General features: G+C 40.9%; 1 pseudogene; it reads left to right on the forward strand.

Moving 5' to 3' along the window:
* The first annotated feature begins 2,158 nt into the window (after positions 1–2,158).
* LOC144752651 (uncharacterized) overlaps positions 2,159–26,233 on the forward strand; it is a 30,577-nt pseudogene continuing 6,502 nt past the window's right edge.

Consider the following 26,233-nt stretch of genomic DNA (forward strand, 5'->3'; position numbering starts at 1 on the left):
TTTCTTTGGCCCCATAAAGGGCTACTACCTACTTGTTTGCTAAATTAAAAAGTCTGCTTATATTTTCATTAATAAACTTGATGATTTGTACATATTCTAATAAAATGGGTCTCCTAGGACTATTTGGTCTTGCCATCACCAATTGCCAGGCTATCACCCTATTTAGTATAACAAAGTGTCCCAGCTCTCTTAGTCCACAAATATCCAAATTTGTTATGTGACTCAACTTTATTTGGAGGCCCAGTCTAGTACATTCCCTTAGACTTAAATAAGGTAAGCCTGATCAGCCAGCCTTTTAAACAAAATACTGAATTCTGGAAGAATATTACCTCATCATCTTATCTCTCCTTTATTTGGAAGCTTATACGTTTTTCAAAACACTTGATTTTGAGAACCTATTTTTTGCAACATTTTTTAAAGTAAGAAGCTATCTCGAGTATATTTTACTTCCATCAATCCCGCCACTGTATCGAAAAAAGCGGCCTCAAATTATGTTCTTCAATGTGGCGAAGTAAGGCCCCCCTGGTCGGAAGAAATTTGTACCACTGGCAGCTTGACCCTGGATTCTTTTTTCCACCTGAAAAAAAACTCTGACGATCGTTTCAAATTCATTAAGCAAATAAAAATTGATCTTATTTGGAACATTATTAAAAATAAATATGAGCAGCGGTAGTATCGACATTTTAACTAGTGATACCCTGCATACTAACTAAGGAGGCAGTAGAAGCCATTGATCTAAAAGTCTGTTAATTTTATTTTTAATTCTTATACAATTCAACGCATATAGCAGGTGGTATTCGCTACTCACAAATATCCCAAGATATCTGATTGGATCTTGGGTAGCAGCTTGAACCCGTAAAAATGAAGGACAATGATTTAGATTGTTATTAGGAGCAAGGATATCTTTTTTGTTAGCATTTGTTTTTTAGACCTCAACGTGCTCATATTCTCTACAGTCTCCTTAGTATACTTTATATATATTTTTTATTATGCAACAGATATTAAACTATGTCATCGACAAAGACTTTAAGCTCCGCCATCCAGGGGATAGGGTGTTGGATAGCAGCATTATTTCTTATTTTGATTACAAATGGCTCGTTAAAAAAAGTAAAAAGCAACTGGGACAATGGACAGCCCAGTCTAGTCCCTCGTATTATTATTTTCGATCCTGACAACTTTGATTTAATTATCACCTGAGCCGAAATCCATGATAGCTATTCCGTACCATATAAATTACTTGGACTTGAAATCTGAATTGCCCAAGTGAATACAACAGTGTCCTCCAGTTAACCAGGTCGAATTTTTTTTCTGCCTCGATCATTAATCATTTGTTAAATCTGTCTGCATCTTGTTTAGAGTTAGATTTACTTGCTTTCTAATGAAAATGTTTTGAAAGGTATTACAGATTCTTTATTTTGCTTATTTCTGTATTAGAATAATATGGCTTTAGAAAATAATCATTATCATTTATGTTTGATTTTAATTTTTTTTACATGAAAGTAGTTGATTATATTTATGGATAAATAATTATCATTATGCATATTTTTCAAATGTTAAGGTATTTGAAAAAATCTTCAAAAGCGTTGGTACATCATAACTATGTAAAACAGCGATTGAGTTTAATTTTTCCTTTCATAGCTTGAATTTTTACTACCAACGGAAGCAAAATATGCATGCATCATCAACCAAAAGGAAAAACAAAGAGAAGATTTGCATAAGCAGACCAAAGAAATAATTGTGCTCACGCAGGAAAAACAACAAGAAAATTTTAAAAAGAGAGTTGCACAAAAATATAAGCCTTGTACATTCACACAAGGACAGTCAGTGCTACTAAAAAACTCCAGGCGGAGTACACGGAAAGGAGGTGTCTTAGAACATAAATTTACTGGACCATATACCATTTTAGAAATTCAAGGAAAACGTGTACGTTTGCTTAATTCGAGAAAAATCGCCCTGCATACAACACACAATGTGGACATGTTGAGGTCTTATAAGTCGAGCGACATCAGAAAATCACTGAAAGGTATGTTTATTAATTTGCAAATTAGTTCGAATTATATACCATCACCCTGAGCAAAGTGCTCAGGACTTGTTTCTAAGATATTAAGTTAACAAAGAGAATGCGTCATTTATTTTTACAAATTTACTTTCCAGAAACCATGGACAGTCATGAATATCCGGAATCTAATCCAATGGAAACACTTTCAGCCGAAAATGAGGATTTACCTGAAAAAAAAAACATTAATGATGGGGGGTGAGTTTACTTTGTTTCACTATTTTACATTGTTTACCAATAATTGATAATCAAGATGTATAGGTGTTCTCTCAAGCGTGTTTGTTATAATTGATATATTTTAATAATTGTATATCATAGTAACTCAATAATTCAATATTTTTTCTAAAAAACATTTTGCCATGCAAACATGTAGTTTAAGTACATATTCAAGTTAGCGGAGCTGCGTAGCGGGCATGTCAACAGACGTTTGAATATGGAGCTCACGCATAGTTCACTTGCAACGGCGGCTGGTCAGCCATGCACAATGTGACAATGATCAGCTTTCTTAACCTTCACAATGGCCCCCAGTGCCGGTATACCTACGTGTAGCTTTTTGCGCTTTACAAATACTGGATTTACCTACTTATGATAATACATATTCGAAATTGCGAAACATTTATTTAGTTTTTGTAACACTGGCCATGTACCAAGACATATCTACATTGACCCTCTAAGCCTGCCCCTCCGCCGAAACTCTATTGTCTGTTCGTTATCCGCTCACATTTAGCTGGACAGCCTCTTGAGTCATAGACCGATTGCAGCTGAATGGAGCTCCAGTCCACCCCTTTATGCAAATGTGACACAGGTGTAGATGCCGAGCCCTTCCAGGCTGCCGAAATGTTGCATTTGGACAATAGCTGTCCATATGAACAACAGTCAGTACGAGAAGCATGCAACAAAACCTCCATTCTCCCCTCTAGAATGGCTAGACAACTATGGGGAACAACCAATCCCAATGTCATGTTTATTTTAAGCACAATATACGGAAAATATTTGGAGTTTATCAAGCATGACAAGATTTTGAGAGTAAAGTCAAATGGTTACACCTCTCAACGTGGACATGTTTGCGTCTGGAGTAAGCACGCTATGTGTGCCAGTACTGGGATTAAGATATGTGCAAAATAGCAAACAAATTTGATTTATTGTGTCTAGCATTGTTGATATAGTTAGCACTTTTTGAGCCATCAATGCATCCCTTTTAACTTCTTCCTCCAAATGGCATATCGATCAATAGAAACAATAATTTGTGGTTTAGGAAAAAGTACGACTAATAAACTGTAATATTTCAAACCGCTGGGCAATGAGTGCACTTGTATGTATGTTCCACTCTATAATGCATGTTGATTGTTGAATAGGCAGTGCACCTTTTCCAGAAGGGCATCTGTGTTGTACTTTTATTTGAGCATTCATTGTCTCCCAACCCACAATTCTACAAAAGGAGGTCCGTGTGTTACAGTGTGGCTAATTATTTCCCCATAGAGCAATGCTTTGGTCCGTGGGAACACAATGTATTCATGCTCCAGGCCGTATGCCTGATCGTATCATATGCCATTGAAGCAATTGTTGCTCCCCAGGAGAAGTGTGGGGAGATAGTACAGGAAGGTGGTTGTTATGTCCATTCTCCCATCACATGATGCACAGTTATAACTTTGTATGTGCCAGCCGGGGATATGAGTCATCCCAAAGGAAGGTCGTGGTCAACTAATGCAGTCCACGCAAGTACCTGTGAGTCTGGTGTACCATGAAATTATGTAGTACATTGAACAGACGATGCATAACCAAAAACAGGTAAAAAAAAAAAAGTAGCAAGTACAGAGGTTGCTTCGCCTTTTTCTCCTACTGTCAGTGGGCTCATCCATTGGCCTTGACTTCAGTCAATGTTAGCTGCAGAAAGTGGATACCATGTACACAGTTGTAGCAGTTGACCGTGGGATGGGAGCGGTGTGCACAATAAATCAATGCTTCTAATTTTTCTAATGTTTCATCAATTGAATGACAGTTGTTGTAAACGTGTTCTTGCAAATTTCAAATCACTATAACTATACAGCAGTATAAAGATTGCAAATATCGATTTCAAAGTCTCAACTCTCATTAATTTCAATTATTTACAAGCTGAAACGTTGTCTTAATAATATGCTTGTCAAGAAATCAAAGTTTCATAAGATATATAATATATTTACAACATTAAAAAAATATATATTGTTAGTGTAAATGACATTTGTTCAAAACATTGCATTTATGAAAAATGTTATGGATTTCACTGTTGACTGTATAAGTATGTGCTCACTTTTTTACTTTTACTTTTTGTTTTTGGTCTATTACTTTTGTTAATACATTATTAAGATACATTAATTCGTCGTTCGAACTTTATAAAAAAGGAATGTGCAAAATCCTGTAAAACCATGCACTAAAGTGCAACAGCTAGGGAAATACAATAAAGTGCAACAGCAGAGAAAGTGCAAGTGCTATAAAGTGCAAATACAAAAAAGTTCTAATGATTATAAAGTGCAAAAATTATTTGAAAATATACTGGTACTCTTGATCAAGACGACTGCTTACATTTTCGGCATCAACATCAAATTCTAATTTTAATCATCCCCCCTTAATTATTCATGGTTTTCAAAATACTTACAGTTTCTTTCCAAATTCCAGATGGCTCCCAAACTACTGGCCTAACCTTTTCGAAATCCTGAGTCCTCTTCATTTGATTGCACAAATTCACTTGGGAGGAAACTTCCATTGATTTCCAGTTCTGCAGGAATAGAGAGCGGGCAACTGTATCAGATATGAATTTAAACACCTCCTCTGCATTATACATCATCGTCTTATCTTTACATATACCAAATAGGTCCACCTCGGACTTGGGTTGAAATTTTTTACCGGTAGCCCTCTCAATATATCCAATTATTGTCTCACCGACGGTATTACTATTGTTAATACATTATTAAGATACATTAATTCAGATTTTTTTTAATTATTTTTAAATGTGTTAAGATGTGGTGAATTATAGGGTTATATGTTGTGGGGTCATTGAAAATTCATAAATTTAATTTTACAAATACAGTATTAGTATTCATTTGATTTTAATTTAAAATTGTTATTTTACATTAGTTTAGAAGTATTTTTATTAAAAAAAATCAATTTTAATTTTATTTTTAATTGTTCAACTTGTTAATAGAATTATTCTAATAATCGTGGGCTGTACGATTTAAGGAGGAAAATGGTGGTAAATTACTAAATATAAATCAATGTAAAAATAATTCTAAATAAATATTTACTTTTTTTAAATTAGTATTGCTGATATGTTAGTCTCTTAACATGTTGTTATTTTTTTTATTAATTACTTGTTATTTTTTTTAATTAGGCATTATTAGTATGAGTGGTTTGAATGTTTATAAGTGTTTTTGTTAGTAACAAATATATTTCTAAAATAGGCTTATTTTTATTAAAAAAAAGAAAGTTTCTTTAGGTTTTAATACTTATTTCTTTAAATAAAAATGTCAATTCATGTATTAATATATATTGAAAATTGTTTTTTTAATTGTCATTTATTTATGCAAATGTTTTCATGTTTTACTTACATGATGATTTTTAAATGCATATTTTTAGAGTTAATGTGTTGTAGAATATTAACTAAATTATTGGTTATATAATGGTAAAAAATAGTCATATTTTTTATTATGCGAAAAATGTGAAAATTTTTATGTGTGATATGTGTGCTTAATAGTTGCAAATGCTGGGCAAAAGATTTAATTACGTAACTTAATGATTACATTGTATTTGATATTACAATTAACGTGTACACTTATGGGCCCATTACGATGTCTGACAGGCTCAGGTCATCCCAACATCGGTCTTGAGTCATAACCAGCCGACTTACTGTCTTCTGTTATGGCCCTGCAAGTACGATGCGACTGAATCCTGTTCAGTGGCCCTCGTATACATTACAATGGGAGCATGAATTACAAGTGAAATGCATGCCAGCATCATGAAAAGCATGGGTGCCGTTCATCCATGCACTCTGGTGCTGGCACCCCAAGGTGCCCGCCACCTGCTGCAGGTATCAATGATGCCCCCAGGCGTAGTTACACATATGGGGGACCTGCTGGGTGCACTCCGATACAGTTGCCCAATGCCTTTTTGTGACGGAAACACCTGCACGAAAAGGCAGTTATAAAAATGCCCTCGAACTCCATTGGTCTTAAATAGGCTACCTGGGGAGTACTGTAGCATTTACGGTTGGTGAACTGGGTTTCCAAACCCGTCGTTAGCCATCCGGAAATCTTCATTCTATTCCCTTCTAACTGTGCCCATCTTATTGGGTTTTTCGGAAAGGAATCTAGCCGGCACATTCCAATGCGGTCGTAAGTGCTCCGAGCATTGTTCAGGGGCATTCTCAATTAATTTTGACCTTATTTGTGTCAAATTTGTAATGATTGTATTGGGTTATGGGGGAAAAAATATGTTTTCACAAATATATTTGGCATAAAAAGAATCAATTTTTAATTGGAAAATATGTTCTGATTTGTTTATTTATTGGGTTTTTGGTGGATTTTTAGTCATAAACCTAAAACGCTAATGCCATTTAATTGTTTCTATTCAAAATAGATTTTAGTATGATTATTACTTGTTTAATTTACAGGATATTCTGTTAATAAAGGTGTTATTCCTTTTTTTTTTATTTAACTGTGTAATGCCAATTATTTCGCAAATGGTAGGTTATGTTTTTGATTGAATGTAGGTAATTATTATATATGCTTAAAATGAACCTTTATTAAAAAGTATGTATTGTTAATTAAATCGATTATTTAACATATATAAATAATGTCATGATAATGTTTCATTTTTTACTGCTTTTAAAGAAAAAATGTTTTTATATTTTATATTCATTTTTTTGATTTATATATTTTTAATTAACATTACTATCAGTTACCAACACATTATAAACAAGTACATCATTTTTCGTAAATAACACTATCCTTCGTTTACGCATTGTCTCTTTGAGAATTACACATGAACACATGAGCTCTCACGCATTTATCATCAAACTAAACAATGCAATACTTCGTCCCACCGTACCCCCGTATTGATGGATACCACGTAATCCATGCCGCTAATGGCTCAAGAACTCTGGCAAATAGCAGCAGTTACAGGACGCACCCCAGCCTGGTGCCACGTCAAAATGGGAACCACTACGACAGTCGCCCATGGACTACAAACTGTGCCTTTGGTTTTGTGCACAGCAGTCGAATCCAATACCAAAAATGTGGCCAGAAACCAAGGTACGGTATCCCCGCCAAATAAAAGGCCATTCAACCATGTTGAAGTCCATTTTGTCGTCCATATAGACAATGGCCTTATCCTCCTGTATGGTTGTTATTATTGCCATCACACCATGTACTCTTTGGACATTCATTGCCGTGTTTCCGCCCGTCATGAAGCCAGATTGTTTGTGGTGTATTAAGGTTGGGAGGTGGGTCTGCAGCCTTGTTACCAGTACTTTTGAAAGGATTTTCGCATTAGATTTGAAGAGTTAAATCGGGCAGGAGGAGACACAGTCTTGTGTGGCATTAACCGGTTTATGAATTTCAATACGTTTTGCTACTTGATGGTCGTCCAGGAGTATCCCCTTCTCAAGGCTAGTCTCATACATCCTCAGCAAGAGTGGTTCTAACATGTCAGAGTCTTCCTTTTAAAGTTCTATCATGATACCATTAGGACCCTGTGCCATCCGGAAATGAAGAACTTTCATGGCTGCATTGATTTCCTCCACTGTTAGGCTCGCATCCAAAGCCGGGGTGTCCTGAGATGTCAATGTTGGCATAGGTATGTCTTTAATGTATGTCCAATTATCTATAAACATAGCTCTTTGGTATGGGGGTATAGACTGTTTTGTAATGGTGTTCAAACGCTGTGACACTACTGTTATGGTCTGTTGGTGTTTCCCCCGAGGGCAGGCAAATCTGAGCTACCCAAAGACTGAACCGTTCTTTTTTATTTAACCAGTCTAACAGCCTGCCTGCCTTGTCACAGATTTAAAATGTGTTATGTCGCGTTTTTTTTAATCTTCCCCTTGGCCAACTCACATTCAAAATCTCTGGATGCTTCTTTCACCAGGCTTAATGAGTGGGTTTTGGTGTCAATGGTATCAGTGTCAGTCGCACTATCAGCTCGACAAAGCACCCGTTTAAGCTCATCCACCTTTTCAGTTAGGTCCCGTTTGTAGGCAGTGATTAATGAAATTTTTTGCCCGGGGAGGACCGTTTTATACACTTCACATAGTGTGATGGGCAAGGCCACTGACTGTGTGGTTTCTATAAAATAATGTTCTGATCTCTTGTGAAGGTGTTTCCAAATTCTGGGTTCTTTGAGTTAGCCCGGGTGTACGGGGTATGTACGTTTTCTTAACATGAGGTGCGATGTATATGTCATGAATATGGGCCCATGATCAGAGATACCTCTGTGGAGGTGTTTTATCTCTACTATTCCCTCCATACTTGTAGGGGAAGCAAATTAAATACGTGATTGACTATTGTGTGCTCCTGAGTGGATGGTGTACTGGAGTTTATTAGGGTTCTGTGTGTGCAAAACAAATCTACCAACACAATTGCATTCTGGCATTTCCCAGAGGGGCAATTTGACCGTCTCTTGCAACTTGTGCGAGTATGTATCTAGTGCTGCGTCCATGATTGTGTTAAAGTCTCCTCCTATAATTAATTTCCCGGGTGGAAGTGCCAAAAGAAACATACCGATGGTTGGGCGGGCAAGGCTGTGGAGGACCGGAGGTAAGTAAACTGTCACAAGATGTTACGATTGCCCCTACCATTGACAGGATAGTGCTGCAAATTGCCCATGATCGCCCTTCCAGGTCTTGGTTACTATTAGAGGACAGCTTTTATTGATCTGTATCCCAACCACTTTTTAAACAGATGTGAATTCGGCATGTACCACCATTTGTAATCCCCATCTCTCGAACAAATTAGACGCTGTGCCGAACAGGTGTTATTCTTTAATGAGGGGGACTCATGGATCGGGTCGGGTCGCTTAAGGTATTGTAATACTAATAACCTCTTGATTTTGTTCCACAGTCTATTTACATTTAAAGGATATTACTGTTAGGTTGGAACCCAGTATTTGTGGGTCTTTCAGTTGTGGCCGGGGAGGGCTGAGCGTTACGTGCCCTAGCATTTGTAAGCAATCATTCTACATGGGAGCTTAGGGTATCTAAGGTCTCCTTGTGGCATCAATCTACTGGCAAAGTATATTGGCTGTGAATATTCTTTTTGAAGTCATGTAGAAACAACAAACCAAAATGTAAACTGCACCTTTCAATCCACACCCCTCCATGCTCCCATGCAGGACGGATTCCCAAATCCCCACTACACCAACATTGCAGAGTGCTTCAGTACAAAAAAAATATCTTGCATGTGTGAGGTGGAGTTTGAGATGTCCCTCGAGGATCCACATTGTCAACAACATTTATATCTCTTTGCAGAACAAATATCAATGTTTGTCCCTTTTACTGACCCAGTCCTTCCCACCGCAAGCAGGACTGGATTGGTTGCATGGTGCTGTCCATTATGAACTCAGGTCTCGCAGTCCTCCTCCGGCAGGTCCCTCTGTTGTCGCGTGGACTTCCTTTCTGGCATCCTTTCTGGCAGTTTCGTGACCTCATCTTTCAGCTTGCCCTTGGGATGATTTTTGCTTCTCGCCACCATCTTTTTCCCTTGACGATTTGCCCCTCTGTGTTGTTGACTTGCTGGTCTTACTGTACATCAGACATTGCGCCATCCCTCTAGCCAGTTATGTGCCTCATCTGGCGCTTTACAAAAAAAAATGTTTTTATGTCCGTCATAACATGCAGCTTACCAGGACAGAACAACATAGAGTAGGTCATTTTTCTGAACATTATTATTTTTTTTAAATGAAAGAAAAATCCTTCTTCTCTTGGTGACTGCGGCAGTATAGTCAGGGAGGAATGACACCACTGAGTTCAGGATGCACAGTAGCGTGCCACCGATGCCGACTGTACAATGACGTCGCGTTTGCAAAAGTAAAAAATGCGTGCCAGTTCTGCTCCGGTGTGGGCACCAGGATTTGGGAATTCCTCAAGGGAGTCTATGTGCCCTCTCGACCAAGAAGAAACTGGATAGTCTCCTCAGCTGGAGCCTCGTCTTGATGTGCTCTTTGACGTAAAAGTTCCATTTGCGGTCCATTTTATCTATCTGTAAATCCCTTAATCCTGACGTTCGTGCTTCAAGAGCATACTTATTGGTCACCCTGCTTAGCAGCCATGATCATGTTTTTTGCTTCTAGTTGCTTGACTTTTCGTTTTATAGTGGTGTTGTCTTTAACAAGGGATGACGTTTAATTTTGAACCTCATGTCACTCTAATGACCATTTTTTGAAAATCTGCACAAAGGAATGAGATGTCACCCGTGATTGATCCTACTGTTTCCTGTACATTTGTGAGGGCAACTATAATGTTCTGCAGTGTAACTTCATGTTTGCCTTGCTGTTTGGGTGTCTGCTTTTTGTAGGCAGACTTATTGGGTAAGGCAGGATAGTTTTTGGAATACGCATATTGGTCTAATTTGAGGTGCTGCTGTGAACCCTGACACCTGCCCCACATGAGCGTGCGAAGAATGGGCAAAAGATGCCCAGTCCGGGTGCGGAGCATTATTCGCCGCTGCCAGCTGTGTGGTAGTACCACTGTACAACCACACAGTGGATTGTACCACTGTAAAGGAGAGCTAGAGCCGCAGAAGCATCGCCAATCATTCAAAACCCTCTGCACAAACTACTGTTCCATCTTTTACGAAAAACAAAGATGTGCTTTAAAATCATCCCTATGCGTGTATAACATGAACCATAAAAGAAATTTCAACAGATATCATGCACCAGAAACTCTGCTTCCCGTGGGCTGAACACTCAATCAGCACACTACATGCCCCTGTGAGGCCTTCCAGAGGCATAATACTAATTGCAGGCCGATGCATTTTGTGCACTGCGTGGCTTGCCCCACCCCGGTGAAAGAGGTATGCCATCACTTGCGGATGGTCTCCATTGCTTCTCACTAGTGCATACTTTTGGCCACTGAAAAATGAAGTAGTGGCCTTTCGCAACGGACAATCTTGATCTGGACTGTTTTAGTCTTGTTTCATGCTCATGGCTAAAGCAGCTGTATGCGCACCTCGGTTTCAGTTCCACAAATGTGTAATTTCAGTTACTAAACAGTTGTGATAATACGGTATTTCATAGTTGTCCGCTGCAATCTTAAAGTGCAACTACGGTGTTTGTATTATAAAGCACACACCTGTTTTTAATTTTAATTTGGCCACTTCTCTTGTTTGTAGGTTATCTTCTTAAATTAATGTTGATTTGAAATTACAAAAATACAATAGATTACATAAGTTCCATTTTGTTTTTTAAAAGATCTATATATTATTGAAGGTAATATAACTTCTTGCTTCTTACAAGTGCTGTTTGATTTTCATCATAATAAAATTTATAAATTTGTGCTACCAACAACCCTAAGGCAGGTGATGGAACCCTGCAATTAGGATGTGCTCTGTCTAAACAGGATAAATCTAAAATTTTAACAACACCTTTGCAACAAGGGGCATGCCAATAGGTTGAAAAATGCTGATTGTTACATTGGAAATTAACCCTTTTAGCCTAAAAAAAAATGTTTTGCTTCCAAACAACAAATAAATCTCTGATAAACAATCACAGATTTTCTGATAGATAAAAAACTCACAATCACGAATGTTGGAACACAATGTTTGTATGTATTAATGTCTAAAAGTACTCGTCTAGAACAACTAGTTTTATCCTTGTACAAGATACAATTTGAGTAAGTGGTCTTAATCTAAGCCTACCATGTTTGTGGGTCAGCCTTCAACATGGGGTTGGCGGCTTTACATTCCACATTGTAGCAATGTATGAATAATACAAAGTAAATTTAATGTTTGGCAATAGTTTTAATCTAGATAACTTCAAATACATTAAAATCAATATATATCATTCAGTTGTTTTTTTTGGTTTATTTAATGTAAGTATTGAACGTAGTGTTTGATTTTTGGAAAAAGTTTTAAAATTATGTTTATCGCTTATGTTTCCACAGAGTTAAGGAAACATGCATTTAAAGACGTTGAAAAACTTTTTGCAGTGTGGCGTAAACCAGTAATTGGGCGTTTGGAAGCAATAGTCTCAAACTTTAAATTGTATGATTCATCATTCCATTGTCTAAAATCGACCCAATGGATATTTGAAGAGGTTGGTCTCCATTTCATGTATGCACAGCACATGGCAGAAGAAAAAATACAAACATTTATTATCCTTGTAAACGAATTTAAACAATTTCCAGCGAATATGGATGTGTTTGAAGTGAGATAATAGAAATTGATCCTGCGTGTTTATAATTGATGTTTAAGCTTGCGAACATCATGTAATTACCAGCATGTTTACTTTTTCAAAACTAAAAAGTTTTTTTTTAAAAAAAATCATATCAAGAATTAACTAACAATTTTCATGCACTGGTAGTTTTTAAAATTGCATACTGTTCATGAACAAATGTGCATGTCGATTTCAGTGCACAAAATATCAAACCCTGTCTGTATCCACATTTTTACAGGATGTACAAGTGTTCCTGTGTGCACCCCTTGTTTTCCACTCCGCCACAGGTTAATTGAAATGGAAACCTCTATCTAACAGTAGGTGGTGATGATACTCCTAATATGCTTTGTGGTAGCCTGGTGAATACATCAATCATATATTTTGCTTTGACAGTGCTGGCAGTGCTGCTGGTGTGGCGGATGCTGAACCACCACTGATAACCTTCATACAGTCTGCTTGTTTTCAATCGGACAGAGTGTAAATTAATCTTTTGTGCACTACTGATTCTAATTGTTTTAAATTTTATATTTCATATGTAATAGACGCGTACCTTGCCAATTTATGTCTGTCAAGACCCAATGTACGTATAGTTAGAACTATTTTGAAAAATAACACAAATTAAAAAAGATTTGTATGGATATGTTTAACGTGATGCTGGGTGTAATGGGATAGATAATTTGAATGTGATTATGAGCACTTTTTTGATTGGTTTGTTACAGTTTTCAACAGATAGATTTGGGGGATCAATGCTGCGGTGTAAAAAAAAAATATTATTAAGATGGGAAACCTGAGGATCTGTTCCTGGAAAATACGTGGTCTCAATGACAGGAAAAAAAGGGGGGTCTGCGCTCAAATTATACACTCCATGAGGATAGACTTATTATGTCTTCAGGAAACGCACCTCACTTGGAACAATAGGCATTTATTTAATGAATTGGGTCTGTATTTATTGGGATGTACCCGTCAAGGTACCACCACAAAGGGGGTGGCGATTCTCATGAGAAGAGGATTGGGCTTTGTTAAACGCTCCAAGGTTGATCAATACGGGCGATGGATGATTCTTGAGATCACTATAGACAGCAAAGATTGGACAATATCCTCAATTTACGCCCCAAATGTGGATGACCCCGACATTCTGAACTTCTTAAGCTTAGAACTAGCTGACTGGCCTTCTCCTTTAGTAATTTGCGGGGATTTGAATATTCATTTGGGAAGTGGTTTGGATATACGGGGTGAGTCAATCTATCCTGGTCTAAAAAAAAAGTCATATAAGGCATAGAGAGGGTTAGTACTGGATTTTGGTTTGTCTGATGTGTGCTATGTAAAACAGCCACTGTTGCCAGGTTATACATTTTTCTCCGCTCCGCATCAGAAGTTTGTCCGGTTGGACTATTTTTTTATAGATACTGAGCTTATTAATTGTATTTTGTTTGAGTTATTATATAGAATAATCTCAGACCACAATCCGGTACTGATACAGATTAAAATAGAGGCAGGATTCAAAGCAGAAGTAAGACCGTGGTCGTTTGACCGAAAACTGTTGGCAGACCCACTATATATCGACTCTATGGGTAACTGGATCAGGGAATTTTTTGAGTTCAACAGAGGAACTGCTTCTGTCCAAAATGTGTGGGATGCTTTCAAAGCCGGGGTTCCGCGGTTTAGACACTAGCATACTCGATTAAGAAACAAAGAGATATTCGGAAGAAACTGGATGGATACTACAAGGCGGTACAGGAATGGGAGGAGAAGTTAGTGACAGCTATTGGTCTATCCCAAGATATAGAACATATCCAAAATACTTTAGCTATACATAAAGCAAGGCTATATGAAGTATTCGCGACAAAACTGGCGGAGCAGTTAGCAATTTTCAGATCACAGGTTTACGAAGTAGGGGAAAATTCTGGCAGAATCTTGGCTAAAAAAATAAGGCAAAAGGAGGCATTCAATTCCATCAAAGCAATACAGGATGAGGCAGGCCAGATTCACAATAAGCCGGAAGAAATCCTTGAGGTTTTTAGGCAGTTTTACTCCAAGCTGTACGAGCAGGATCTTATAGGGTATAACAGTGACTCAATTGTGACTTTTATCACTGCAGATAACATCTCGAAATTAACCACCGCGCATGCACAAATTCTGGACTCTGATATTACCTGGGAGGAAATCAATCTGGCCCTGATGTCTCTTCCGGCTCGAAAAGCCATGGGACCTGACGGTATTCCTCTCAAATTTTTTAGATTATTTAGAACTTTATTGAAACAGGATTTGCTGGCTACTTTCTTGGCAGCACAGAAAGGGGTGGAGCCAGTGTCTTGGAGACAATCTACAATCATGGCGTTTCTTAAAAAAGATAAATCTCCCCTCAATCCGACCCCTTATAGGCTGATCTCGTTAATAAATGCAGACAGCAAACTCTTCTCAAAAATTCTAGCCTCTCGAATTGCAGGGATAATTTCTTGCATAGTTTCACGATGGCAGCACGGGCTCATTCCCGAGCGGGATACCACTGATCACGTACGGAGGGTCATTGCTTTGATGGACTGGGCACAGGGCACTAATACAGGTATAGGGGTCACCCTGTTAGATGCCGAGAAGGCATTCAACAGGGTAGCCTGGCCCTATCTTTGGGATTTCTTATCCTTGAAAGGGTCTGGCCCGCGTATGATTATGGCCCTGAAAGCTCTGTACGAATCACCATATTCTAGCATCAAACTTGGATCAAATAAATCTGATCTGTTTCCTATTTTTCGCGGTACAAGGCAAGGCTGTCCCTCCTCTCCGCTTCTTTTCGCTATTTACATCGATCTTTATCTGAATAAACTGAATCAGGCGGCGGATATAATCCCGGTAGATGTAGCGGGCACCAGTTACAGAGCATTAGCCTATGCGGACGATGTGGTGGTGGTCACCACAGATATTGTAAAGGCTTTGCCAAAGATTGAGGCGCTTGCTTCTCAGTTTGGTGCCTTTTCAGGTCATAAACTGAACATGTCCAAGACCCAAACATTATATGTTGGACAGAATCCCCCTGCACATCTTAACTTAGTACCAGTTGCAACCTATTTGGGAATCAAGATCACAACTCCGGTATCAGCTATTCCAGAATTACACTTTGGTTTAGTTGTTAAGAAGGCTAATTCCACATTGGAGCGCATCGACCACCTACATTTGTCTTTATATGGGATGAATAATGTCTTAAAGATGTTAGTACTCCCGAAACTGCTATATTTATTTAGAACTGTGCCTCTTGAATTTCCTCTTAGCTTTTTCAAACAATTAGAGAGGATGGTTGGGAGATTCTTATGGGGCTATAAACGTCACCGCAGAGCCTATAAAAAAATGATTCTTCCAAAGGCAAAGGGGGGTGGGGTATTCCACATTTCATTTTTTTTTATTTTGCGTCGGTACTACAGTTTATCACTCCCTTAATAATAGGTGCTAAAGCTCCAATTTTAGAATCCCATTCTCCATCCATATTTGAGTTTGCTCTAGGGGTTGAGGCCCGAGGCTGCTTGTTAAAAAATGTAGAGCCCAGTTACTACAAAAAAACAAAATGTAAGGTTCTCCAAGCAGCATACCGGGCTTGGACTTTAAATTCAGCGACATGTAGGGATACCAAGAATTTTGAGATATACGCCTTTGACCTCCCAACATATTTTTCCACCGATCTTTAGAGACCATACAATGACTAGATGGCGTAATGCTGGAATCAGCTCTCTTGGTGATTTATGGCAGAATAATTCTATGATATCCTTTACAGATCTTTGCCTCAAGTTTAGTCTTACAAACATTGATTATTTCAAATATCTTCAGTTGAATAGCTTTTTTAATACCCTTACGCCTTCGGAACGCTTGGGACTCTATAAGATCCCCTTGATTGATAGCTTCTATAATAAACAAAGGATTGTTTTTTTCTATAATTTTTTAATCTCTTTGTATCCAGATAACTTATTGAATATTCAAGCGAAGTGGGCTGAGAAGTTGGATTCTGATAATGCTATGGTTGAGGAGTCCATTTCATTGGCTAATTCCATTTTGCTGTCGGGTAGAACTCGCACACAGCATTACATGGCTCTTTGTGATCTCTACTATTCCCCTGCAAAAATCTCTAAGTGGGGTACTACAGCTGGTAAGTTATGTAGCGGATGTGGGCTACCTGGAGCGGATGCAGTTCACATGTTCTTCTCTTGCTCTAAATTAATCCCAGTATTGGCGGCAATTCAATCCTTTTTATCTATACTGTTTGGATCTCCAGTAAAATTAACAGCAGAGCTAGCATTGATAGGGGTATCTGTAGATACAGTGGCGGACGAGAAGAGAAACCTGTTGTATATATCAATGGCGATTTTCAGGGGCTGCATTACTCAGGAATGGATTAGCCCAGAACCATCATCTTTTTTCACATGGAGGGCTCGTCTTCTAGCTATGTTTAACTTAGAACATGCCATATATAAAACAAAAGGCCGGAAAAAAAGAGCTTTAGGAGAGAAAATTTGGGTGCCAGTCCAGCGGTGGATTCTGGGGGAATTGGGATAGCTGTACGCTGTCGATCTGTTTATTACGTATGTCTGTTAATTGATATAAACTGGAAGCCAATGTTAAAATTATCTTGTTTTTGGTCTCCCGATAGCTTTAGCTTTACTTTTGGTTGCTCTATCTTTTTCAGTTTGTATTTATGTTTTTCGCTCTTGGCTGTCCTTATATACAAAGTGAGATGTATGTAGTCTTATATTATTTGTGAATTTACTGAACTACGTTTGTATCCTGACCTGCTTCCAATAAAAAAAAATAAAAAAAATAAAAAAGGATATGTTTAACGTTTTCATTTTATTTTAACATTAGTGTTTGGCACTTTCTGCAACAGTTTCATCCTGTATATTCATGGGTCAATATCGTTCGTCTGTGTTTCGGGTAAATACATTATTTCCTTGTTTGACTTTTCAAACTTTCATGGTTTAATTATTTTTAATTGCAAATATTAAGGAGCATATATGAGGCATACAAATATGAAATTCAAAATTTTTAGCAATGGTCAACATCTCACCTGTCTGTATGCTGTGAACCTATGTCCCTGTGAAAAAAACAAATATGTTTACTTTGAGGAATAACATTTTTAAAACATTGAAACCTATAAAATAAACTAAGTTTAATAAGTATGGAATACAAGACACACCTTCAGTAATTCATGACAACATTCTATTATATGCAGGTACCTTATGAGAATAAGGAAACTGTTCTGTGTCCCACGAATACTGGAGCACATTGGATTCTTTTAGTGAGTGCAACTTTTTTTCTTTTACGTAAGAGCCAGAGTTTTTTACTTTATTGATGACAAATTAAAGAAGGTTTGTAACTGTAATAGAGGACTTGAAGGAACGTAAAATCTGTTTTCAGTTCCACACACACTTTTTTCTGGTCTTATTATGTATGTATGACAATTGTAATTGATTTCCAGCAATTGTAATAAAAAGTATCTGTGCTACGTCCACACATTTGACAAGGTGAGTACTTAGGTATACTCAATAGTGGCTACTGGTGTACAATTGTATGTTTAAAAACGTAAATAAAATGAATGTCAACAGGGCATAGTCAAACCAGGTGTTCTGCCAATTGATGAAGCATGTCATATGCCAGACTGTAAGAAAACTCTACAATATTTGTAAGAAAAATGCAATTACAGCATATGTAAGCTGATGCTAGCAGCAGTTTCTAAATGTAAATGTTTCTCAATTTATATTTTCAATATGCTTAAAAATTTAAAGTCAAACATAAATTAGGCCTTTGACTACTAAAGTCCGGTTGCTTTGTTATACGTTTATGCATGACAGAGCATGTGACTGACGCACAGACAGCATACGTAGTCCATTTGTCCCTCAATGTAAGATAAACATTCATTAGTTTATATGGTGTGACCTTCGCGCATTGTGTTTTGAACAACTAAAAACTGTCTACAACAAACCCTCCCATGTTTTAAAACCAACATGTTGGAGATATACATTCAGACATGTAAAACTTTAGTGGGATGTATCTTTAAATGCACAATAAAGCTTCTCTTGGAGGCCCACAGTTCTTCGCGGGCCTGTCTTTCATAACTGAACTGCAAGGTAAAGCTGCTGCTGCAAATAAAATGTTCTTCCCTACTGCTGATGAATCTACTTTTCAACAGTGTATGCCATAACAAAACATTTCGTGTCAAGGCTAGGTGTGACCACCTACCAGACATCGATGATTGTATTGCATTCGGCTAGGGGTGCTTGGTAGCACCTCTGAGATTGATTAAAGTACTCACTTGGTGCCTCCCTTGCAAACTCTACTTTGAAACCATGTCAGATAGATGTTTCCTCCAACACTGGCTTTTAACTGGGCAAAGGACATGGTAGTTTTTTCCCCACTGTGCAGGCCCATTTTTTATGTGGTGTTGGACACCACATTCATCCAAATCCTTTACAGTCGGTAATAAATTGATTACTTTTTGGTGTGTTACTTAGTTCGTCATTGGGCTAGTTTTACATCACATACCATTTAGCGTTTGACCATCTGGACACTCTCGAATGTAGTGGACCGCAATAAATGGAACCAAAAATGCAATTGGGGAAATTCCAGCAGATCCTGCTATTGTCATATTTATTTTCTTTTTTCTGAAACATCTGTGTGTGTGAACCATACAGGTTGTTCACAATGCCTGTGGTGAATCAAGACATCAAAAATAATCAAAATTTGAATGAGATAATTGTAGGAGAGTAGGGTCTGCTATCCTATGGTCACCCCAAATTTTTGCTTTTTGTTTCACTGGTTTATGACTTAATGTGGCTGTGGGCCTGCTAATCAGACCCAAAGCCTGCTGTTCTCTCTCTAAATTAATGCCAATGCACACTAGGTGCATTACGAATTGGAACTGGTTCACCCTATTGGCCCCTGTAACAGTGTACCCCAGGTACCCAGGGCATAGGTGTTTCCAAGGCCTACCAGGGGCTGCAGCACGTATTGTGCCACCCCTGGCGTGGCCTCCATATTTGACACAACTGGCTGATCACTCAGCTGGGGTAAGTCGGTGTAATCACCCCTTACTTAGGTATGGTATCTCTATATCTAACTTAAAATGGACACATATGTTCCTATCAGCCACTCCTATGGAAGGCCTGATCAATCCTGGAGGCAGAGTGCTTGGAAATATGTGAGATGGTGCTCTAGCATGAGCTGAGCCTGTCTGCAGCTTTCGGAACCACGTCCTTTAGCTGTTCCATGATACTGCCATACCATATAATCTTAAGTGCATTATGAACCTCGCGGTTAAATGCTGCCTTTGGTTTGGCTTTATCAAAACATGTCGAGTAAGGTATCATACGAATTGGAATACTACCCCCTCGCCAGTTTTGGCGACGGGGGTAGCATTCCACCCTTCTAGAGGGAGACGACATGTACATAACCTGAAACCCGGGTAAAGTTAAACATGAGCCTCAGCATCACAAAATGGATGCTGCCACCACAGACACAAGTCTGACCTCTTGCTGCTGGGAGTCCTTCCAGCGAGGGAGGTTTGGACAAAGGGTTTCCTGCCTTGGGAGGTGTTAGCACCACCCCAGACAGGATTTTGTGTATTGGGTAGGACAGGGCTGAATAGAATGAGACATGCCTGGGGCACACAAGGTGTCCCTGTGCATAGGCCAGTTCAAACCGGTGCTGGGGCTCTCCAGCCCCAGTCTTGGCGCGAAGCTGGACAAAGGAAAGGGGGTGTAACCACCCCCCTTCCTGGTCCCACCCAGAGGAGGGACCTAGCAGGTAATCCGGCCCCTAGATTTGGAATTAGAGTAGGAGCTGTGTCCCAAGACTTCAGATCATCCTGAATTCGACTTGAAACTAAGAAGAAAACTGGACTTCGACATTCTGCTGCACAGAAGACTGAAGAGAATCTCCCTTGTGGCCAAGGAGTGACCGCCCTGTGAATACAGGCACCAACCAGCAACTCGACATCTGATTTGCCGCCGCCAGAGCCCGACAAGACCTGGATTCCCAGACATCTCACAGCCTGATCCACAGTCCCTGAAAAGAAGAGACCCGTGGAGGCATCGAGAGACGTGGGACCAGCCATCTTGCAAGACCCCCGAGAAGCTGACTGCGCGGCACCCGAGGCCCCCTCGATGCTGTGCTTTGAAGTTTGAGAAGCCCCACCACCGAGCAGCATCTGCACCAAATATCAGCCCCCCAGCATCTCCACGATCTGCGTGGGGCCCTTTTGCACTTTGCCACTTGACGCGTCATCCCGGTCGCTAGCCCGTTGGCTGGTGGCCATCTTGGTGACAAAATCTATGATTGACACCACTGGTCTGGTTGCCCCAGAATGGCCCTCGCTCCTGTAAAAAGGAGTGGCCCCTCTGACCTTGCTGGTCCGAGAACTAAGCTTTCTTCACTTCCTGCGCGGCTTGCATTAGCCAAGGCCTGTTTGCTCCAATCAAGTTGCCGATACTGCCATCAGCTAGAGCCTTTGTGGGACAGCTTGTGATCGACTCCTGGACATCCTTGACCTCTTTGTGTCCACGTGGCTGCGGAGACAAGCTGCACCTCATCACCTGTTTGCACTCGACATCGCCTGGTTCCATCCTGGTTCCACGGTAGTCACTGGCTAGTGACTTTGAACATTGTCCCCTCTGCTTTCAGGTCTTCACCTCTTCAGATCCATCCTTGGATCCACCGGAACTCTCCTCGACAACCCGCCTGCAGCATCTTCATCTCCAGGCACCATCGACCTGCGTGACGAAACCCGACACTACTTGGCATCTATGCACCCGCTTCCTGTGGGTGAGGTAACTCAGCAACACCGGTGTTCCTACACTGGTACACACCTCTAGTGCCTAGATCTAAAGTTTTGTCCTTCTAGGTCAGTCGGAACGTTCCTAAAACAGTAACTTTATAACTTTTACGCACCATTGACATTGCATTGGTGCATGCGTGCATTTTGAGCACTGAACCCGAGTCCCGCTGGCCTTTCCCGACTTCTTCACTGTTAGTCCCGAACAGCTCCAGGGATTCCCCAGGCCCTAGGCCTATTTCCTTTCCCATTGGTGGTTCTTATACCACTATTTTAGTATATGGTTTAAGTGGCCCCTAGGGCTCATCCATGTTGTGCAACTTTTGTGTATTTAAACTGTGTTTTGTTTTAACGCATTTGCTTCTGTGCTCATAAAGAGTATAGGGGATATTTGTAGTAAATAAATATATATATATTTTCAATATATATCTGTGTGGTGTCCTTTCATTTGGTATTCAAGGGGATTGTGTATGGTAAAACAGCTTGCTTCACATGCCTTTACAGAGTTTAGCCTAAGACTGCTTTGTCCACGCTACTAGGATAGCTGGTCTATAAGGTTGACTTACAACCAATCATCATAAGGGTTGCTTGGCATGGTACAAGGTGATCACTAGAACTAGTGAGCATCATATACCAGGCCAACTTCTCACATTGGTGAGCAGCGGTTGGGATTTGAGCTTGCTGTTGTTTTACCATTACAATCTTTGAGAGTATCATTTGAAAGATCATACAGGCACCTGTTAGGTACATATAAAACAAGACTAGTATACTTAAGTTCTACTGAACTTAGTTGTTGTAGACGATAGGGAGTAGCACACCCTGACTACAACTCCTAGATAGGTTTAGTAGGTAAACACCAGTGTAGGTAGATTGCAACATATCCACCCACACTAGAGCAATGTCTGGAGCAGAGGGATCCACTGTACCTGTCCCTGTTGAGAGTGACCCTCCAAAGGCACCATCCAAATTTGCTATGTTAAACTTTAAAGAAATGAGGCAGCTGTGTACCTTAAGAGGTGTCAAGACGGGTCCAACCCCTACTACAGCACACCTCAGGGAGCTTTTAGACCAGTCTGAAGCTCTAAAGACCTCCCATCCTAACCCCAAAGGGTCTGGAGAAGGAGGCTCTCCCTCTGAAGATGATAACACTGATGTCCCTGTCCCTGTCATCCAGATAGATGAGGAAAACAAGACCACTGGGGATACTCAGCCTGAGTATGAGGAAGAGGAAGAGGAGGAGGAAGAAAGTGATTCTGGTGATGGTAGAAATAGTCAGGTGTTAGTCAGCAGGCTTAACCAGGCTAATTTAAGCCTATTTGGGACTGAAAGTGGGTCCAACCCATTCAGACCCCCAAGTGGACTTAACCAGGAGCAAAGGAGGAGGAGGAATCACTCAGGTGAATCCAACACCTCCCAAGCTTCTAGAGGTTCTAATGGTCACTCCAGAAGGGGGTTGACTAGCCCTCAGAGAAGAGAACATGAGGCCAAAATGAGAGAGGCTGAGCTTAGGATCCAGAAGCAAGAACTAGAAGTTGCCCTGGCCAAAGAGAAACTTGCTAGAGCAAGACAGCCTAGAGAGAGTGGATTAGGATCCACTGGTGGCAGCACTATCCTTAGGGATAAAGACAGGTCCTATGACAATAGAAACCGGAGTAAGATTGTGCCCCCCTACAAAGCTGGGGATGATATCCACAAATGGATGACGGCACTTGAGAGAGCCTGCAGAGTACAGCAGATCCCTCAGGAGCAGTGGGCAGCAACTTTGTGGCTCTCCTTTGAAGGTAGAGGCCGAGACAGACTCCTCACAGTTAGTGATGGGGATTCTAGAAACTACCTGGTCCTGAAGAGTGCTCTGATAGATGGGTTAGGCTTAACCACTGAACAGTACAGGTTAATGTTCAGAGAGACCCAGAACACACAGACTCAGGACTGGTCTGAATTTGTTGAATGTGCCACTAAGGCTCTGGAGGGCTGGTTGCTGGGAAGTAAGGTTACAGACTATGAAGGATTGTACAATTTGCTTATGAGAGAACAAATTTTAAATAATTGTCAGAACCAGCAGTTGCATCAACATTTGGTTGACTCAGATCTGACCTCTCCCCAAGAATTGGGAAAGAGGGCAGACAAATGGGTTAGAACCAGAGTTAAGCAAAAGAACCAGAACCAGAACCAGGGTGGTGACCAAAAGAAAACAGACCAGAAGGTTGGGGAGCAGAAAGCTAAAGACCAGAAGTGGTGTAGTGTGGCTCACTGGCTAGAGGCTGCAGGGCTGAGAGCAGAAGTCAGCCCGGGACCAGGGTTCAATTCCCGACGCGGCAGGGTCGTGGACCTTGGTCAGCGGACTCGATAATTCTCGCTTCGGTGCTTACTCTAATCAGGGGTTCCACTCGGCAACTCTGGGCATTAGCTTGCCTAATCTCCACAACGGCCCCACCAATTCCGGGGATGCCTGGCTCTACCTTGGGGACTCCCAGCAAGGGACCATCCCACAGGGAAAGCCAGGACGGGTTCCCCAGAGTTATACAGCGTCGGGACGCCCCGTTGCTGGGGCAGCTGTGCGCTTTACAAGTATACTACATTTACATTTACATTCAACAGGGCCCCAAACTAATACTGAGGGTGGGTCCCAAACTTCCAAGAAGAAGAAGAAAGAAGGTCAAAGAAAACCCTGGTGTAGTATTTGTAAAAACACATCTCACTGGACCAGTGAGTGTAAAAAGGGTGGAGCCCCCAACACTGCAGCCCCTAAGGCACCTGCACCCAATAGTACAGTCAGCACTGTTGGTCCACAAACTAAGGGGGTAGTAGGTATCACCTTGGGAACTGAGGGAGAGTCTGACCTAGTCAGAACCCCTACACAGGCTGTTCTGATTTGTGATGTGGAAATAGATTTGTCCACTACTGTCAGCCCCAGTAATCTGGGCAAGTACAGGCAGACGCCTTTGATTAATGAAAAAGTGGTTAAAGCATACAGGGACCCATGTGCCAGTGTCACTATTGTGACACCTAACTTTGTGGACCCTGGACAATACATACCAGGTGATAATTACCTGGTGACCAATGCTAGCAATGTCACTACTACACATAGTGTGGCAATTGTTAATTTCTCCTGGGGAGGGGTAACTGGCCTAAAAAGTGTTGTGGTTAGTGCAGATCTCCCAGTTGAATGTTTGTTGGGCAATGACCTGGAGAGCTCTCTATGGTCGGAAGTTGGGTACAGGACTCATGCAGAGATGTTAGGGATATCATCACATGTCCTTGCTGTGACCAGGTCACAGGCCAAAAAGTGCCTCTCTGAACCTCAGGTCTTGGATCCTGGAACAATGGACCAAGCACCTTCAAAGAAGAAGAACAGGAGGGTAAAGGCTGTGCCTTCCCAACTGCCTACAAGTGAGGATCAGCCTTCACAGGAAGATAATCTTGAGACCCTTGAAGGAACTGTCCCTGAAGAGCTTGAACCTGATCAGGTTGAGTTTCTGGGGACAGGGGGACCTTCTAGGGCAGACTTGGGGCAGGCTCAGTTAACCTGTCCTTCTCTTGAACCCCTCAGACAGCAGGCTGCTGCTGAGGCTGGTGGGAATGCTCAAGGTACCCATAAAGTGTATTGGGATGATGGGCTCCTTTATTCAGAGGGTAGAGACCCCAAGCCTGGTACAACCAGGAGGTTGGTTATACCTCTGCAATTTAGGGGCTTCCTTCTAACCTTGGCCCATGATATTCCCTTAGCAGGACACCCAGGCCAGAATAAGACTTGGGACAGGCTTGTCCCTCACTTTCACTGGCCTCACATGTCTGAAGATACAAATGAGTTTTGTCGCTCCTGTGTAACCTGCCAAGCAAGTGGCAAAGCAGGTGGAACAACAAAGGCCCCCCTGATACCACTACCTGTGGTGGGGGTCCCCTTTGAAAGAGTGGGGATTGATATTGTAGGTCCAATGGATCCCCCTACAGCATCTGGGCACAGATTCATACTGGTGGTGGTGGACCATGCCACCAGGTACCCAGAGGCAATTCCCCTTAGGACCACTACAGCTCCTGTTGTGGCCAGGGCCTTACTTGGAGTTTTCTCCAGAGTGGGGTTTTCTAAGGAGGTAGTATCTGATAGAGATGCCAACTTCATGTCAGGATACTTAACAGCTATGTGGAAGGAATGTGGTGTAAACTACAATTTCACCACTCCCTATCATCCACAATGCAATGGGCTTGTTGAGAGGTTCAACAAGACCCTAAAGGGTATGATCAAAGGATTACCAGAAAAGCTCAGGCGCAGATGGGACATCCTTCTACCCTGCCTTCTGTTTGCTTACAGAGGTCCCACAAATGGGGGTTGGCTTCAGCCCCTTTGAATTATTGTTTGGGCACCCTGTAAGAGGACCCCTGTGTTTAGTGAGGGAAGGATGGGAGTTACCTCTCAGAAAACCCAAGCAAGACATAGTGGACTATGTACTCGGTCTCCGCTCCAGGATGGCTGAGTATATGGAGAAGGCATCCAAAAACCTTGAGGCCAGCCAAGAATTACAGAAAGCTTGGCATGACCAAAAGGCTGTCTTGACTGAGTACCAGCCTGGACAGAACGTATGGGTGTTAGAGCCGGTGGCCCCAGCAGCACTCCAAGACAAATGGTCTGGACCCCATACTATCATTGAAAAGAAGGGAGAGGTTACCTACTTGGTGGACCTAGGAACTCCCAGGAGCCCCCACAGGGTGCTCCATGTTAACAGATTGAAGGCATATGTTGACAGGGCAGACATGGGCTTGCTCATGGCTACAGATGAGGGGCAGGAGGAAGAGAGTGACCCTCTCCCAGACCTGCTGACTCAGAACCCTGAGGATGGCTCAGTTGATGGTGTGGCCTTAGATGGCAGCCTCACTGAACATCAGTAAAATGACTGTAGACAAGTTTTGCAGTCATATAGACAAATGTTCTCATTGACACCCAGTCAGACTAACTGGTGTACCCATGTGGTGGACAC

Source organism: Lissotriton helveticus, chromosome 5_1 (genome assembly GCF_964261635.1).
Source record: "Lissotriton helveticus chromosome 5_1, aLisHel1.1, whole genome shotgun sequence".
Taxonomy (NCBI): Eukaryota; Metazoa; Chordata; class Amphibia; order Caudata; family Salamandridae; genus Lissotriton; species Lissotriton helveticus.